Genomic DNA, 15173 nt, shown 5'->3' on the forward strand with positions numbered 1-15173 from the left:
AGTGGGAGGCTCTTATATCTTGAAAGTTGACCACCACGCAATCTCCCTCAAAAGGTTTTTTCCCATGCCCAATCCAACCCACCCTACGCACCCCAAGGATCAGGCCATCTACACCCAATGGAAGTGGTCTATTGGTTTTCATCCAGTGGATGACTTTGTTTTTTAGCGCCTGGTGGGTTTCCTGCTGTGATTCTTTTAGGGGGGGGGACTTTGGTGAGGACAACAACATACGGGTGGCATTCGGGAGGGAGATTTACCGGGGGGCACTTGCGTGGCGGAATCTGCTGGGTGGCCACTGGGGGGGGATTTTTTGGCAAGGAGGGATTTTTAGACAGAGGGGGATTTTTAGGCAGAGAGGTGGAATGGGTAGCCCTAGAGATTGGTGCTGCTCCATTGGTTTTAACAGGCGCAGCGGAAGCCGAATGCACATTTAGACCTGCCCCTTTCTTCTGAGAGTTCTTTTGAGCAGGGTTCGGCGCAGGTGCCGTCACTGCTGTGGGAGGAGTGGCGTGCACCTGAGCTACATGAGTGGAATCACTCGGCCTTACCTGCTTCGCACTGGCTAGAGGGGCTGGGGTAGGAGCTTTCCCTGTAGCCAATGTTTTGGCCGGCAGTGTCGACTGGACTCCGGATGTTTGGCTTACTGGGACCTCTTTAGCAACATTCCTATCTGGGTTGATCTCACTAGGCTTAGGTTGCAATTTCAACAGAGTTTTCAGGGAGAAAAAGTTGTCCCTAGTGGCCTGTTCGAAGTTGTCCAGTCTGACCCCCAGGCTCTTAACTTGGTCGAGTAATGGATTAAACAGAGACTTTACCAGTTTCTCGAGAGACTCGAGAGAGGTACCCTGTTTTGGTAGGACAAGTGCTGCTGGAGGCAGGGGGGACGGTATCCGGGACTCAGCTGCGTGCTGGGAGGAGCTAGAATTCCTGAGGAGTTCCAGCTCTCCAGCGTCTGTGTATGAGGTACCCCTATGGAGCTGTGTCCTAGAGCGCTTGTAGAGCATGGAGTGACTTCCCCTCCGAATATTAATCCCCCTTTTCCTTTTCCTATGTACCCGTGAAGGTCTAGTCTGGGGAAATGGTTGTGGGTCAGGTGTGGGGACAATAGGATCCGATTGAGACCTGTTATCGGGAAAGCTGGCTAAGCAGTGGGATGGTCCAGAAACTATAGCCTCAGTACAGCGACTGCTTGGGGAAGGGATTGATATGAGGCTTTCTATCCTATCTAGTCCTGCCTCTAGCGCTACAATGTGTTGCTCGTCAGATGGGGGCCCAGGCGGAGGTAGGTTGGAAATGAAAGTAGGCGGCGACAAGGCATGTGCCGCAGCTCCCAAGGATGAGCGCTTGGATGGAAGGAGGTCAAGTGAGAGGCGGCGTTCCGTCATTGCGATCTCCTTTTCAATGACGTTAGCCACCCGAGTGATAAATTTGTCCATGGTGCCAATCATCGTGGAGCCCCCTAAAGCACTTTCTCCACCGCCCCTCAGGGCTTTACCGGATCTGGTGGACATAATGGATGCAAAACCTACAGTTGAGCTCTGAGAGATTGGAGCCGTAGGAGACGATGGAAGGGGGGTGGCCCAGCCCAGCACCTGCTGGCCCCGGACGGCCACAGACGGCCCGCCCTTTGCCCGGGCTTCGCCCGGCGTCCCGCTTGCGTCCCGCAAGACGGACTCTCCTCTGATCTTGTAGAGTGGCGGTGGGGGCGGGGCACGTAGGGGGGCGCTGACCGATGACTCGTGGTCATGCAGGGACTCCTGGGATAGCGAGTCCCTGCTGCGCTTACCCCTGTAGCCTCCTCTGTTGTCGATCTCCCTCGGCAGCCAGCAACCAGGCAAGGTTAGATCCGCGTTGGTGGGTCCACCCACGGGCGAAGCGGCTCCCGCGCAGCGGGAGCGGCAAGCAGTCCACAAAGATTGGAGACGTCCCAGCAAGTTCCCGCGTCTTCAGAGGTACGCCGGGGAAAAAGGGTCACATGCAACATAGTCTTCAACAGATTCCCCTTCTTGCTGTTTCCTTTGAGCAAATTTATGCCTGGCAACCATAATATTGTTCTCCTCATCAAACTGCCTCTCCAACCTTTTCAAAGCCTCCTGATACTCATTCATAGGTACAAATGTTCCTGGTGGACTCTCATATTCGGGCAGGCTGTCAAAAATGTCCTGTCCCGCTTTTCCTAACAGCCCAAACAACAAAGAACATTTCCTTTCTGCATCAAAAGCCTTTCCATCTATTGATACGATGTAATTTTCGAAAGCCCTTACCCACTTCTTCCATTTCATTGTGGGCTTCCCAGGCTCATCTAGGAAACGAGGAGGAGCACATATGTTATTGCATTCTGCCATGCTAAACTTATTTGAATTCCCTCACAGCCGACTATTTTCTCTGTAGTACTGGTTGTAAATTACTTTACTTTTCTTCCGATTTAATTTTTGTGGCTTACTTGTGCTTGCTCCTCAACACTTCCTCTCTGTGCTTTATTTTCTCTTATGCGCGATTTCTCCGTTGTGGGCGCTAATTGCTTCGCATTCGTTTGATCGTTGACTAAGATAATATCAAAGATGGCCGCACGCTGTTTACGTTGATGACGCGCGCTGCCTTTGTCCAATCAGTCTACACTACCGGCATGCTTCACGCGACTCTGCTGAGGTAACTGACTGACGCCTTAGCTGAGAGCTGTCAACGAAGCGCTCCAATTACTAGAATGTCATAAGGCAGTTTTCATCAGCGTCGCGGCCTGACAGGATTGCCTGTAACTTCTTCGCTTCATTTAGATATTCTGCACATTCTTCTAGCGCACATCCTTAAGTATATTAAAGTCTCTCACTTTTTCAATTTACGCGCTACTGATTCCTTATGTGTTATGTTTACTTTTACTTCAAAATACTTCTTTCAGTCAGCGCTCGCCTTTTACCGCAGTGTACTCACTCCGTACAGTTATTTCACAAGTTTCTTCCCGCTATTTCACTCCTTGGACGAGATCTCGATCTTCAAAATCATCTGCCGATCCTCCAATTATTTCCGCTGGCCCTTGTTGTTGCAAACCCTTGTCGCCAATTGTAGCGTACAACACGACAGAAGAATAAGTGTTGTTCATTAATTATTTATTAAGATAACAAGGGCCCGCAGGAGCGGGATTAACAACCAGTACAAAGGGAGTCAGCTGTCATCTGTCACCCAACTAACGGTGAGGTCACCTATATACATGCGAACATTCCATGGTGACGCGGTGTGACGCTACATGACAGAAATAGAAAACATACTGAAACATAACCCTGTGTCCCCATAACCAGCATAACATATACGACAGAGATGTCACTTTTTCCTCTTATAATTGTATCGTTTGCTACCTCTGGTATCTTGATTGCTCCCATGTGTCACTTTTGCCTCATGTAACTTAACGTTTGCTTTTGTAATTTGTTCACTTGTAATGTCCTCATGTATCATTACTGTTCCTATAGTGAAGCGTTCGGACACCTTAGGGTAAAGTCCGCGCTATATAAAAACGCATAAAATAAATAAACACAAGGGCAGTCCATGCGGCTCTGGGCACGCCCGTGGAGGAGCTGCCCGGGCAGACGGCAGCCTCCCCTGACCGCCCCACGGCTGAGGCTCCGCCACCCCCGTGCAGCCCTGGGCCGGGCCCGCCCGCGGAGAGGCTCTGCCCGGGCAGACCGCGACCTCCCCTGCCCGCCCCAGGCAGGCCCAACCCATCCGGACCCGCCAGCGGTGTTTACACTCAGCAGAGGCACGCGCCTACTCCACAGCCAATCAGCAATGCCGAGCTGCGCGCTGTGATTGGTGGGGACGCTGACAGACCTCTACTCCAAAGTCCACCTTATGAGCCCCGCCCATTCCCTGTTGACGAGCAGGATAGTTCAACCGCGGGATTGGCTGCCACCGACCCGGAAGTAGTTGGTGGCACGGGAACACTGATCATGCGCTAAAGAACGATAACGGACACTGGTGGGCTGAGTGCACGGACGGGCCAGGTAAGAGGCGGCAGGGGGTGTTCTTATACCCTCCTCCGGCACTCCATCCTCCTCCACGCTGTCGTATTTATCCTTCTTATGCCTATCTCCTTCCCACCCTCTTACACAATGCATCTTCCTATTCACCCACCACCTCCTTGTCCTCCTCCACAATGTTTTATCTTTCACTTCTATCCATCCGCCACCTTTCCATCCTCCACACTATTCTTTTCCTCTGCGCCTCTCTCTTCCCACCCCCACCTTCCCATCCTACTCTGGTCCCTCCCTTTCCCATCCTGCATTAGTCCATATTCTCCATCCTCGTACTTCTCAACATTCTGTGCCAAAAAGAAGTTGGATTTGTTCATGTTTAAAACATGGACGTTAGCAGAATGTCACATTACAGGAAATTACACCACATGCTCTTTGACCTGTACGACCGCCTCATCACAACAGATAGCTTCAAGTGACCTGTGAATCACAGATTGCAGGAAGTGACAATATACTTCGAACCCACTTATATGAAATATTGCATGGAATGAAGCAACGTGGAAGCATTAGACCTACCAACATATCTCTTCGTTATCAAAGATACCATTAGCAAGAATTTAAAATAAAGTTGGCAGCAGGACAGTTTACCAGATTTTCCTATGACTGTTTTTGAAAATGCCAAAAACATGCGACTGTGTAAAGAATCAAACATCTCATGAGTAGATCCAAGGATATGGCATATACAGACAATAATGTATTAACGCAATGCTTTCTATATGACTTGGACATGCACGCTAGGTGAACAAATGCTATTTGATTGCTGTAGCCCGGAGACAGACTAATTCAAGAATATCTAGAAACGGGTTCAATGCAACTTCGTGTGGTCGCCTTAAATATTGTGCTTACCCTCCTCTCCTTCTTATGTTTTACCAGCTACAAATCTTCCAATCCCTTCTCTCCCAACCCTGCTCCTTCACCTACAGCTGTTTTGAAGACACAGGCCTTTAGATCCATGCACACAGAGTAATGGACTTGCAGTCCGGACTGGTGCAAGGAGAAGGCATAGTAACATTTTGCAGCCCACTATCTCCTGTATTACCTTTGCTCTTCATAAGTACAATTAATTTCAATTTTAAAAGCTTTATTCGGTGTTTTGTAACAGCCATAAAAGCATGTCTAAAACATAAATACAACTTCTATTGCATATTATACAGTTATTATTATGTTCTTATATAGCGCCAGATTCGTCCCCCGAAGGGGTATCTCCGTGCTTGCCTTGGGAACCCGCCCTGGCTTTTCCCTGTGAGATAGCCCCTACAGGGCATCCCCAAGGTGAAAGCCAGGCATCCCGCCGCGGGGGGCCGCTGTGGAGATTAAGCAAGCTTAATGCCCAGAGTTGCAGAGTGTGAACCCATGATTAGGTCAGGCACCGAAGCGAGAATTATCGAGTCCATGGACATTTGAGCTCAAGACCCTGCCGCGTCGGGAATTGAACCCTGGTCCCGGGTCTGACCTCTGCTTCAGGGTCTGCCTGCTCTAACCAGTGAGCATAGAAGTTAAAACAAATAAATTTACAAAAACAATTCCAAAAATGTGCAAAAAGCGCAATAAAGTGACTTATACTTTTATACAAATGGATCCACGAGTAAAAAAGATTAGATTATAAGGCATGTGCAAAATGTGCTAGAGTAACAAATATAAAGTGCGAAGTGCATATGTTTCTCGATTTCATTTACAATATTTATCTTTATATTTAAATGCAAAATTTAAACTTCACAGGTAAAGCTTTTAGAATATAATTGGGTGGAATGCCCTTCCCCGTACCCTGAGGCTGGAACCTAGTTATCTGACCTTCAAGAAAAAATTGAAAACGCTCCTATTTCCAAAATTAAGTCCCTACCCTCCCTGCTCCCCCCCCCCCCCCCCTTTGGATATTACAAAACATTATAGCGCGGGGATGCCTTCGGGTCACCAGGCGCTCTACAAATCGTTAATCAAATCAAATCAAATCAATTGATTTCCTGGCGGCAATACTTTTTAAAATATAAGAAGCTGTAAAAAAACAAATATCAGAGCTTTCCAGTGAAAATAGCAGCTTCAAAGCATTTTTGGTGGATTGAACATTATATTTTAAAAACAATGGCTTCAGATAATATTTCCTTAAAAAGTGATAATATTTACAAAACAGTAAAAAATGACAGGAACTTTTGTGAAACATGAGCCCGCATTACTATCGATGCCCAGGCTGCTGGCGCAAGTCGCCTCTCAGTTCCCATTCTGAATAGTTACCAAAATAAAGAGACGGGCGCTGGGAGCAGGAATCACAAGAACAGGATTTATTTCTCATGAGGAGAGCCTGTCATTTCAGACACGAAACAAGGTGCCATCGGGAGGTGCTCTAACAAGTGAGCTGAGACTCTGTCTTTTATACTTTACAAAACACTTGGCATTACAGTCACAGCATTGTGAAACAAAGAAAAGACATCCTCATAATCCTCGTGTCAATCCTACCCCACATGTGTTCACAATAGGGACCCTTGACCTGCTGATAAGAGGGGAGGGCAATCACGCAGCTGAGAGTTCCGTCAACTGTTTAGGATGTATGCGCCTGATCATTGCCCAGGGGTGGGGTGGCCAGGATCAATAGTGGGTCCTTTGAAGAGGAGTGACTTCATACAAAAAAAGGGTAGTAAATGGTATCTCCTGGCTTAGGCGATGGCCTCGGACATGTGTGGTCAGTCGGACTCGGGGGAAGGGGTCATCAAAGGAGTGGTATTCATGCCGCGTGGACAATCGAGTGCGGAGGGAGGGCTTGTCAACAGAGGGGCATTCATGGAAGGAAAGGAGGTGTTTGGTCAGGCGCGGCCGTGACTTCCAAGGACAGGGTCTTGCAGAGGAAGGTTTATGACTTGCCCGTGTGAGGGAGAAGGGGAAGGGGGAGCCAGGGTGTGCACAGGGGCAGAGTCGTACAGAGAGAGAGAGGTCTTATGACCCGTACATGAGAGAGCGGGGGCAGTCAGGTGCGGCTGGGGAGGGCTATGTCAGCTGAGGCGAAGGATGCCTCTTCAAGAGGAAATGGGGGGTTTGCGTAGGTCAAGCAGAAGGGCTGCCTTTCAGGGCAGGGTCGCGCAGAGGGAGAGGGTTTCATGGTTTATGCATGAGAGAGAGAGGGGGGGTTTCAAATACGCGCAGAAGGGAAGCCGGTGTTTCTAATCCTAGGCGGGCAAAAGGCTAGGGTGCCTAAAATGGCTGTCATGTACACATGGGTACAGGCCTTTGCTGGCAGAGTGATGCAGTCAATGCTTTACGGTATTCATGGTGCATGCAGGGAGAGGAGTGGGAAAAGGGAAATGAACGTTGCTTATGTACATCAATATTTCTAATTTTCTACAGTCGCCCCTTTTTACATAGCAAAGTTCATTTTCGTAATCGATGAGGGTACATATAAACAGGCGCGGTCGAAGAATTAGCATTTGTCAATACTAACATATGGCATATAATCATGGACAGTTGATGCGTTTGGCAGAATGCAGCACATAGGAGATTGCATTTGTCGAGTTCCTGTCATGTCAGAGCACTACATAGCATAAATGTTTCTGACTTAAAAATGTGACCAATGAACATTTTGACCAAGTAGTTAAGGGCGGAATTCAGTTCAATACACAAGATCTCTTCGTCACAGTGTCTTTTTAGTAGTGAGCCATCACTGGTAGGCTCTAGTCCGTGTCCTTTTGTTGGCGCTGTTGAGCACCGGCGGTGGAGCTATAGGTCCAGCTCGGATTTATCCTTACACGTTGCAGGGTGCGGTCAGTCCTCTGCTGTTAGACCACAGTCCTGTTTCCTAAACAATCCGTTTGGCGGCGCCTTATGCTCGGCACCTATAGTTCCGTGGCAACACCCTATTCCTATTTGAATGCAGTTCTTCCTTTTGGCAACAAGTCACGGGGAAAAGTGGGTGTGTCGTTCAAATAGTCGATAGGAGAGAGAGTGGAGTTGGGTCAGGGGAGCAAAGGATAACAAGCAGGCAGGCCCATCAATCGGGCCCAAAGAAGGGGGACGGAGACTCCAGGCACACGTGGGTTTGGCAGACGGAGGGCTTCAGGGCAGCCCGTCATTTTTCATTTTCCACGTTTGAAATTGCTGTCTTGTCCCGTATCTTGTTGCTCTGCAGCTCCACCTTTGGTCGAGGTCGCATGTATCTCAAGATCTGCAGCCAGGCACGTCCGACCCTTCTCCTCCGGTGATCGCAAATCTTTGAATAGGTACAAAACAAGTTTTTAGAGAACTGACAGAAGAAGTCATTTAAGCAGGTGAATTCCTCCCTCAATCCTGCGCACTTGGGAGATACGTTCATCGGTCACAGTCAGAGGTCTATTGCCAAGCAGTGCATATGTCAACATTCCTACTGTGTTCATGCCAAGGGTATTCATCGTCTATTCATGACATAAATTTATAGAAATAATATTCCCATCAACTGCGCATTTCACCAATTTCAACATTTTTGGAACTTCCAGTGTAGACTTGCCTTTCAAACCCAAGCCTTTATCAGTCTACCATTTCCCTTCAAGGCTGGCTAACCCTTCCAAACAGGGCGGGGGCGCTATCATCGAGAGTCAGGTAAAACAGGTTTTTCTCGAGGGACGACAGTTATTCATGGTCATCATGTTTATATCCGGGACAGCAGCTGGGGTCTATCAAATGGGGCGGGGATGCTTCGGGCGCTCGCGCTTGGGTGCAAAAAGAAAGGGGGGTGGGGCAATCTGGGCATTGGGGGTCAATCTGGACGTTGGCGTGCGTCTCTGATGAACAGAAAATAAGGTGCCATTGACATACAGTTCCCCTAAAAAGGCCAGATTGGGGGACCTTAGTCGTCTTACCTGTCCTTTCCTTCTCAGCCAATTCGAGCTCATTCATTTTGCAGAAAGGAGAGGTAGTAATATGGCGATATACAATCATTTTAGTTTCGGTCAATTTCGCTGAACACCTCCGCGTCCAATAAGTATCCAATCAGACTGGTGCCTGCGAGGCACGATTTTACCATAAAAGGGAAGAGGAAATAAGGAGACTCTCATAGAGTGAGAGTCGTCCGCAATCTAAACGAGCCATTTGGTACACGTATGACAGGTAGAGAGAGAGAGAGAGAGAGAGAGAGAGAGAGACAGACAGAGTGAGGGAGAGATATAGAGTGAGGGAGAGAGATAGAGAAAAGGAGAGACATGTACAAAAATAGGTCATTTAGTGCGTTCATAACACAGAACAGTAGGGGGTCAGGTAACGGAGAGACGTAAACAGAGGGAGAACATAAACCCCTACAGTACACACACACACACAAAACTCAGACGAAGGAAGACAGTACCTGTATTACATATATAAGACATTCACAACAAAACAGAAAACAATAGTTGGCCAACAAAATCTTCTTTTTAAATCCCATTTATCTTTTACTATCCTATTTACCTACGTGCTTAGCTCCTTCTACCTTTCTCTCCTTTTCCCTCCTTTTCCTTTTCGTTTGTTATCTCTTCGAGCGTTCTCATTTGCCAATACTTACACCTCGATTAGTCAATCAGAAATTAACCTGGTCGCGCTATTTACCCATGGTTGGATCTTAAACCATTCTCCAGTTTCTTCCTTTGGTGGGAAGTTCTTCAGGCTGAGGCAACGGCAAGTATTGATCGGGAGAACAGTCGGACAGCTTGGCTAGATCTATAAGAGTGTGAGAAGGGGGGCAGTACATTTTGAACATCCGCAACATTTCTAACTTCCCAGATGGGTGCAGTCTTGGTAACCCTTACCCGTGTACTTTTCTTTTGTCCTTTCCCTACCTAGTCAAACGTCTAGTTACATTCTCTAACGTGTTATTTCGAGCCAATTTTCGTCATCCAGTACCCGTCAAGTCTCTATGTCAGTCCATCCTCCCAGTCGCTATGTTCTAAGGAGGAACAGTCATGTTAAGTCTACGTCTTTTAAAAACTTATCGTCATGAGGACCATGCTCATATTCCCTTCTTCCCTTTTTCGTCGGTGGTTCGATCATCGTCCTCCCATACTTCAGTCGATGTTCCGACGTGACCTGCAGAAGGGAGGAGAAAGAAGGGGGGTGGGGGGGGCAGCATTCAAACCACATCAGCATGCAGTAACCCGAAAATGTTTTTACCTACCACATACTCGACCTATCTCCACGTAGTGCGTTTCTTTGCCATCTCAGCGTTTAAGCCTAGAGGGACCAGAAATGTCGGATAGATAATCATTGACGATCTGCGTATCTACATGAGTTGCTTGGTCGTAACCCCTTTTGGTTGGGTGCAAGGGTGGCGGTCAGGTGGCATTTCTGTGGTGTCGCTTTAAGGCTTCTAAAACACTTTTCCGGCTGCCTGTGACACATAATGTAGCTGCTAAATATCGGGTCCTTTTTAACCTTCAGCCTTCATCATACTTTCTCGTTGCTCACAGTAGTAATACATTCAAAACTCATTAATGCAACCGCTACAACTATGCTTTCGTTTTCAAAAATACTTTTAATAAAAAAAAGTGCTGGTGTATAAATACAGGCCTACAACCCAGTGGACCGGCCACGGAGCAGATTGGAACTGTACATAAGAAGAACGAAGTTGGTGGCAGTTCATTGCATAAAGTGCGGTAGTGCAATAAAATCGTATCGAACTTTACTACAGAGCAAGCATGATGCATATCAAGAATTCAGTTTTTCAATTAATTCATTAATTCATTATCCAGATGCTCGTTCACTGTCTAAATTACACCAATCCATTGTTCCCATTCATAATTAGTACCCACCCTAAATCAGTTCATTGTCCAAACACATGATCAATATCTGTATTGCTTTCTTCTCTAAGCACATAATCACTATCCACCTTATCGACTTTCATTGTCCAAAAATGCATACATATCTCAGAGCATCAATATTCGAGCAATCCAGGTGAACAGGGAGTTCGAAAGTTTTTCGTTTCGTGTATCGGCGCCATTTTGGGCGAGGTCAGGCAGGTTCCGGTATAGTCAGAATTGTCTCCAATGACTCATGGTTGGACCAGAACCTTCCGTTGGCAATTCAAAAAGTTTTTCGCAATGTGGTAACAGTCTAACAAATGGACCATCAGTCAAAGAGTGGGGAGGGCAACAACAATTTTCCTACCGGGTCACTCTGGTGTTCCACCGGAACTGAACAAGTCTGTACCTTGGCTGTGTTTTAGCTATTTCCAAACTGAGGCTGGCGCCGGCAGGAGTGCGTCGATGTCGCGGTTCCCAGTGAGGGGGACGGGGGCGCCCATGCGGAGGGGTCGGGGAGCCCCCCCGGCTCTCATAGAATCTTCAAAGTTGAGGAGAGAAGGCATGGGGCGTGTGCCCGTCCCGGGCAAAAGACCGCTTTTCGATGTGGACCCTCTTTAAGTAAGAGCGTTGGGGTGTCGCTGGAAGCCTCCACCTGGAGGGAGGTGGGGGAGGCTCGTTCGCGCCACCTCCCCCTTCCAGCGACCCCTCGCCGATCCTCGGCTCCGCCGTTTCGATATTGGCCGTGCCGGCTATTGAAGATGGGGGGGGGGGGGTCGGTGGCTGAGGCAAGACAGCCCCCCCCCCTTTTGACATGTGGCGGGACTACCTCCAACTCTCCAGGGGTGGACATGTGGCGGGGCTACTTGCGCTTGTCCAGGCGTCGGCATGTGGCGGGACTACCTGCGCTTGTCCAGGCGTTGACATGTGGCGGGACTACCTGTAACTATCCAGGAATTTGACATGTGGCGGGACTACCTGTAAGCGCCGCCATTCTCGCTTTTGGCTTCGGCCTTCTTTGCGGGCCGGACCAGGCGAGAGACAGAGGGGGGGGTGGTCGGTGGCTGAGGCAAGACAGCCCCCCCCCGTGGCCTGCAGGGCAGCAGAAGAGGAGAGAAGGAGAGGGCATCACGGTTTTCTGGGCCGTCCGCCCCACAGCCTCCCCTTCCGACTGCGGCCAGGCGAGCCCCGCATGCCTCGAGGCCTCGCCTACCGGATGGGCGTAACCGCGGACCTGTGGCACTTCGGGAGTTTCCGGAATGGGGGTAGGTACCTATTGATTTGTATCTATTTCATGTGACCGTTATTTGGGCGTGGTGGGCAATGAGGCAGACATGTTTGGGGCAGGAATAGGCAACGGAACCTAGCTACCTCGTGGCTGCCTTGGTGTCAAGCTTGTCTTCCCTCGCCATTTTTATGTTTCTTATTGCGGGTTATTTTCTAACGTTTCTTATTTTATTTTTAGCGAAGTTGATAACTCATCAGTGGCCTACTGATTTCTCTCAACTCTTTTTCTTGTATTTTTATGCCATAACCTATTATAAGCTATAGCGACTAGTCCACACTTAATGAACATGTCCTTATTAGGTGTGCCCTCCAGTGGAGCTGGATGGTTCATCTCTAATAAGCGGTCCGGGCTAAACAGGCTACCAACCAGTGGGGAGAAGATAGGCATGACGGATTACAACGGGGACAAAAGTCTGCACTACCTATCTTATCACGGCGGGCAAAGACTAGACAGAATATTTCTATTCTCCGTTGTTTGCAGGCGGTGAATACCTCAAAAGAACCAATACCGAACACTTAATGTACGGTCAATCAAACAATCAGTGGGGAGAATAAGTGGGTGCGAAAAGGTTTGCGTTACCCACTCTTTCTCTACCTGCAAAGCGAGACCTTGTTCTTCCCTGTTTGCAGACAAAGAATCTCCAGACAATAATCCACGAACGACGGTTCGGGAAACAGTGGGGGAGGAAGATAGGCACGACGGATTACAACGGGGACAAAAGTCTGCGTTACCTATCCTTCACTGCTTGCAAAGGGAGAGCCTGTTGTTTTCTCCGTTTGCAGACGGTGAATCTCCAGAGGTTTCAACAAAGCGTAATACTAGTATTATCCAACAAACAATCATTTCACAATTTGTCGCATTTACGCAACCTTACCCGGACCGGACCGTGTGGGCAGTTCTTCGCCTTCCTCCTTCCAGCGCCCGATCGTTCTCTTACTCCATGATTTTACCGCAGCAGTCCTGTGGGATTCCAGTCAGGACAGTAGGTCACTCAAGAGAGGTCCGTTCAGAATAGGTGAAGTTCATTCAATCGGCAGCCGGACGAGGGCCCTCTCAAGGCAGGTATACTCCGATCATTTAGATGTTCACCTCATCGTCTGGATCTCTCTTACTGGACCGTATGTCACTGATGGGCCCCGCGTTGGGACGCCAATTGTGAAACATGAGCCCGCATTACTATCGATGCCCAGGCTGCTGGCGCAAGTCGCCTCTCAGTTCCCATTCTGAATAGTTACCAAAATAAAGAGACGGGCGCTGGGAGCAGGAATCACAAGAACAGGATTTATTTCTCATGAGGAGAGCCTGTCATTTCAGACACGAAACAAGGTGCCATCGGGAGGTGCTCTAACAAGTGAGCTGAGACTCTGTCTTTTATACTTTACAAAACACTTGGCATTACAGTCACAGCATTGTGAAACAAAGAAAAGACATCCCCATAATCCTCGTGTCAATCCTACCCCACATGTGTTCACAATAGGGACCCTTGACCTGCTGATAAGAGGGGAGGGCAATCACGCAGCTGAGAGTTCCGTCAACTGTTTAGGATGTATGCGCCTGATCATTGCCCAGGGGTGGGGTGGCCAGGATCAATAGTGGGTCCTTTGAAGAGGAGTGACTTCATACAAAAAAAGGGTAGTAAATGGTATCTCCTGGCTTAGGCGATGGCCTCGGACATGTGTGGTCAGTCGGACTCGGGGGAAGGGGTCATCAAAGGAGTGGTATTCATGCCGCGTGGACAATCGAGTGCGGAGGGAGGGCTTGTCAACAGAGGGGCATTCATGGAAGGAAAGGAGGTGTTTGGTCAGGCGCGGCCGTGACTTCCAAGGACAGGGTCTTGCAGAGGAAGGTTTATGACTTGCCCGTGTGAGGGAGAAGGGGAAGGGGGAGCCAGGGTGTGCACAGGGGCAGAGTCGTACAGAGAGAGAGAGGTCTTATGACCCGTACATGAGAGAGCGGGGGCAGTCAGGTGCGGCTGGGGAGGGCTATGTCAGCTGAGGCGAAGGATGCCTCTTCAAGAGGAAATGGGGGGGTTTGCGTAGGTCAAGCAGAAGGGCTGCCTTTCAGGGCAGGGTCGCGCAGAGGGAGAGGGTTTCATGGTTTATGCATGAGAGAGAGAGGGGGGGTTTCAAATACGCGCAGAAGGGAAGCCGGTGTTTCTAATCCTAGGCGGGCAAAAGGCTAGGGTGCCTAAAATGGCTGTCATGTACACATGGGTACAGGCCTTTGCTGGCAGAGTGATGCAGTCAATGCTTTACGGTATTCATGGTGCATGCAGGGAGAGGAGTGGGAAAAGGGAAATGAACGTTGCTTATGGACATCAATATTTCTAATTTTCTACACTTTGCGTGGACATATTGTCACTTGGACATACTAAACTCGTGCTTCTCTTCAAGACAGGAAAGGCCACTAAATGATGTACAATCCCCAACCTTAAACGCGTTAGAACAAAACGATGGGAGGGTATGGTTACATCATCCAGATATGACTGAAAACCTATTATAAAATGTAATTCTTTATAAAACACAACAGTTGGCTGAGACTTAATAATTTTCATCTTGTCTCTTTCGTATGGGCAAATAATGCAGTCAGTCAGTCAAAAAGCTTTTATTATCGGTTAAAAACCATATAAAAGACATGAATATCACATCATATACAACAATACTATATATAAATAAGTTAATAATTATAAAAAAGTTCATAAAAAGACCTAAAAAAAGCAGCGTACTTGAGTTTATAAACAAGCATTGGTGTCTCTCACTCTTAGACAAGTTACAGTCTGACCCACCACGCAAAGTAAGTGAAAAGGGGGCCACCCGTATTATATCTTTTTAAAACCCTCGAGTTGCACACCTTCTGAACCACATCGACAGAAGAAATTTTGAAGTGGCAAGAACAAACATAAAGGACGTGTCTGATTTGAAGAGTCTAAAGGCCTCTCTGTAGTCCCTTATGCCTCTAGACCAACGACACTGGACTAACCATTTGGTTCTTGCCCTAGAGTAAGAGGGGCAGAAGAGCAGAACTTGGAGATCTGTCTCTCTGCTAGCCTCACATCCTGGGCAAGTACTTGCAGGGAGTGGTGTTTTTGACCACTTGTCGGTGGTTTCCCTTAAGGGAAGTGTGCCATGCCTAAACTGGAGG

At 48.3% G+C, this 15173-nt stretch overlaps 1 protein-coding gene across 2 annotated transcripts in view; it reads left to right on the forward strand.

Annotated features, from left to right (window-relative positions):
* Positions 1–3863: 3863 nt before the first annotated feature.
* Positions 3864–15173, forward strand: part of MDC1 (mediator of DNA damage checkpoint 1) — a 174678-nt gene continuing 163368 nt past the window's right edge. For both annotated transcript variants that reach the window (XM_086920828.1, XM_086920829.1), the window contains exon 1: positions 3864–3992. The gene's annotated coding sequence lies outside the window, so the exon portion shown is untranslated. The remainder of the gene's footprint in view (positions 3993–15173) is intronic.

The sequence above is a fragment of the Lissotriton vulgaris genome, chromosome 5, assembly GCF_964263255.1.
Source record: "Lissotriton vulgaris chromosome 5, aLisVul1.2, whole genome shotgun sequence".
NCBI classification, from domain to species: Eukaryota; Metazoa; Chordata; class Amphibia; order Caudata; family Salamandridae; genus Lissotriton; species Lissotriton vulgaris.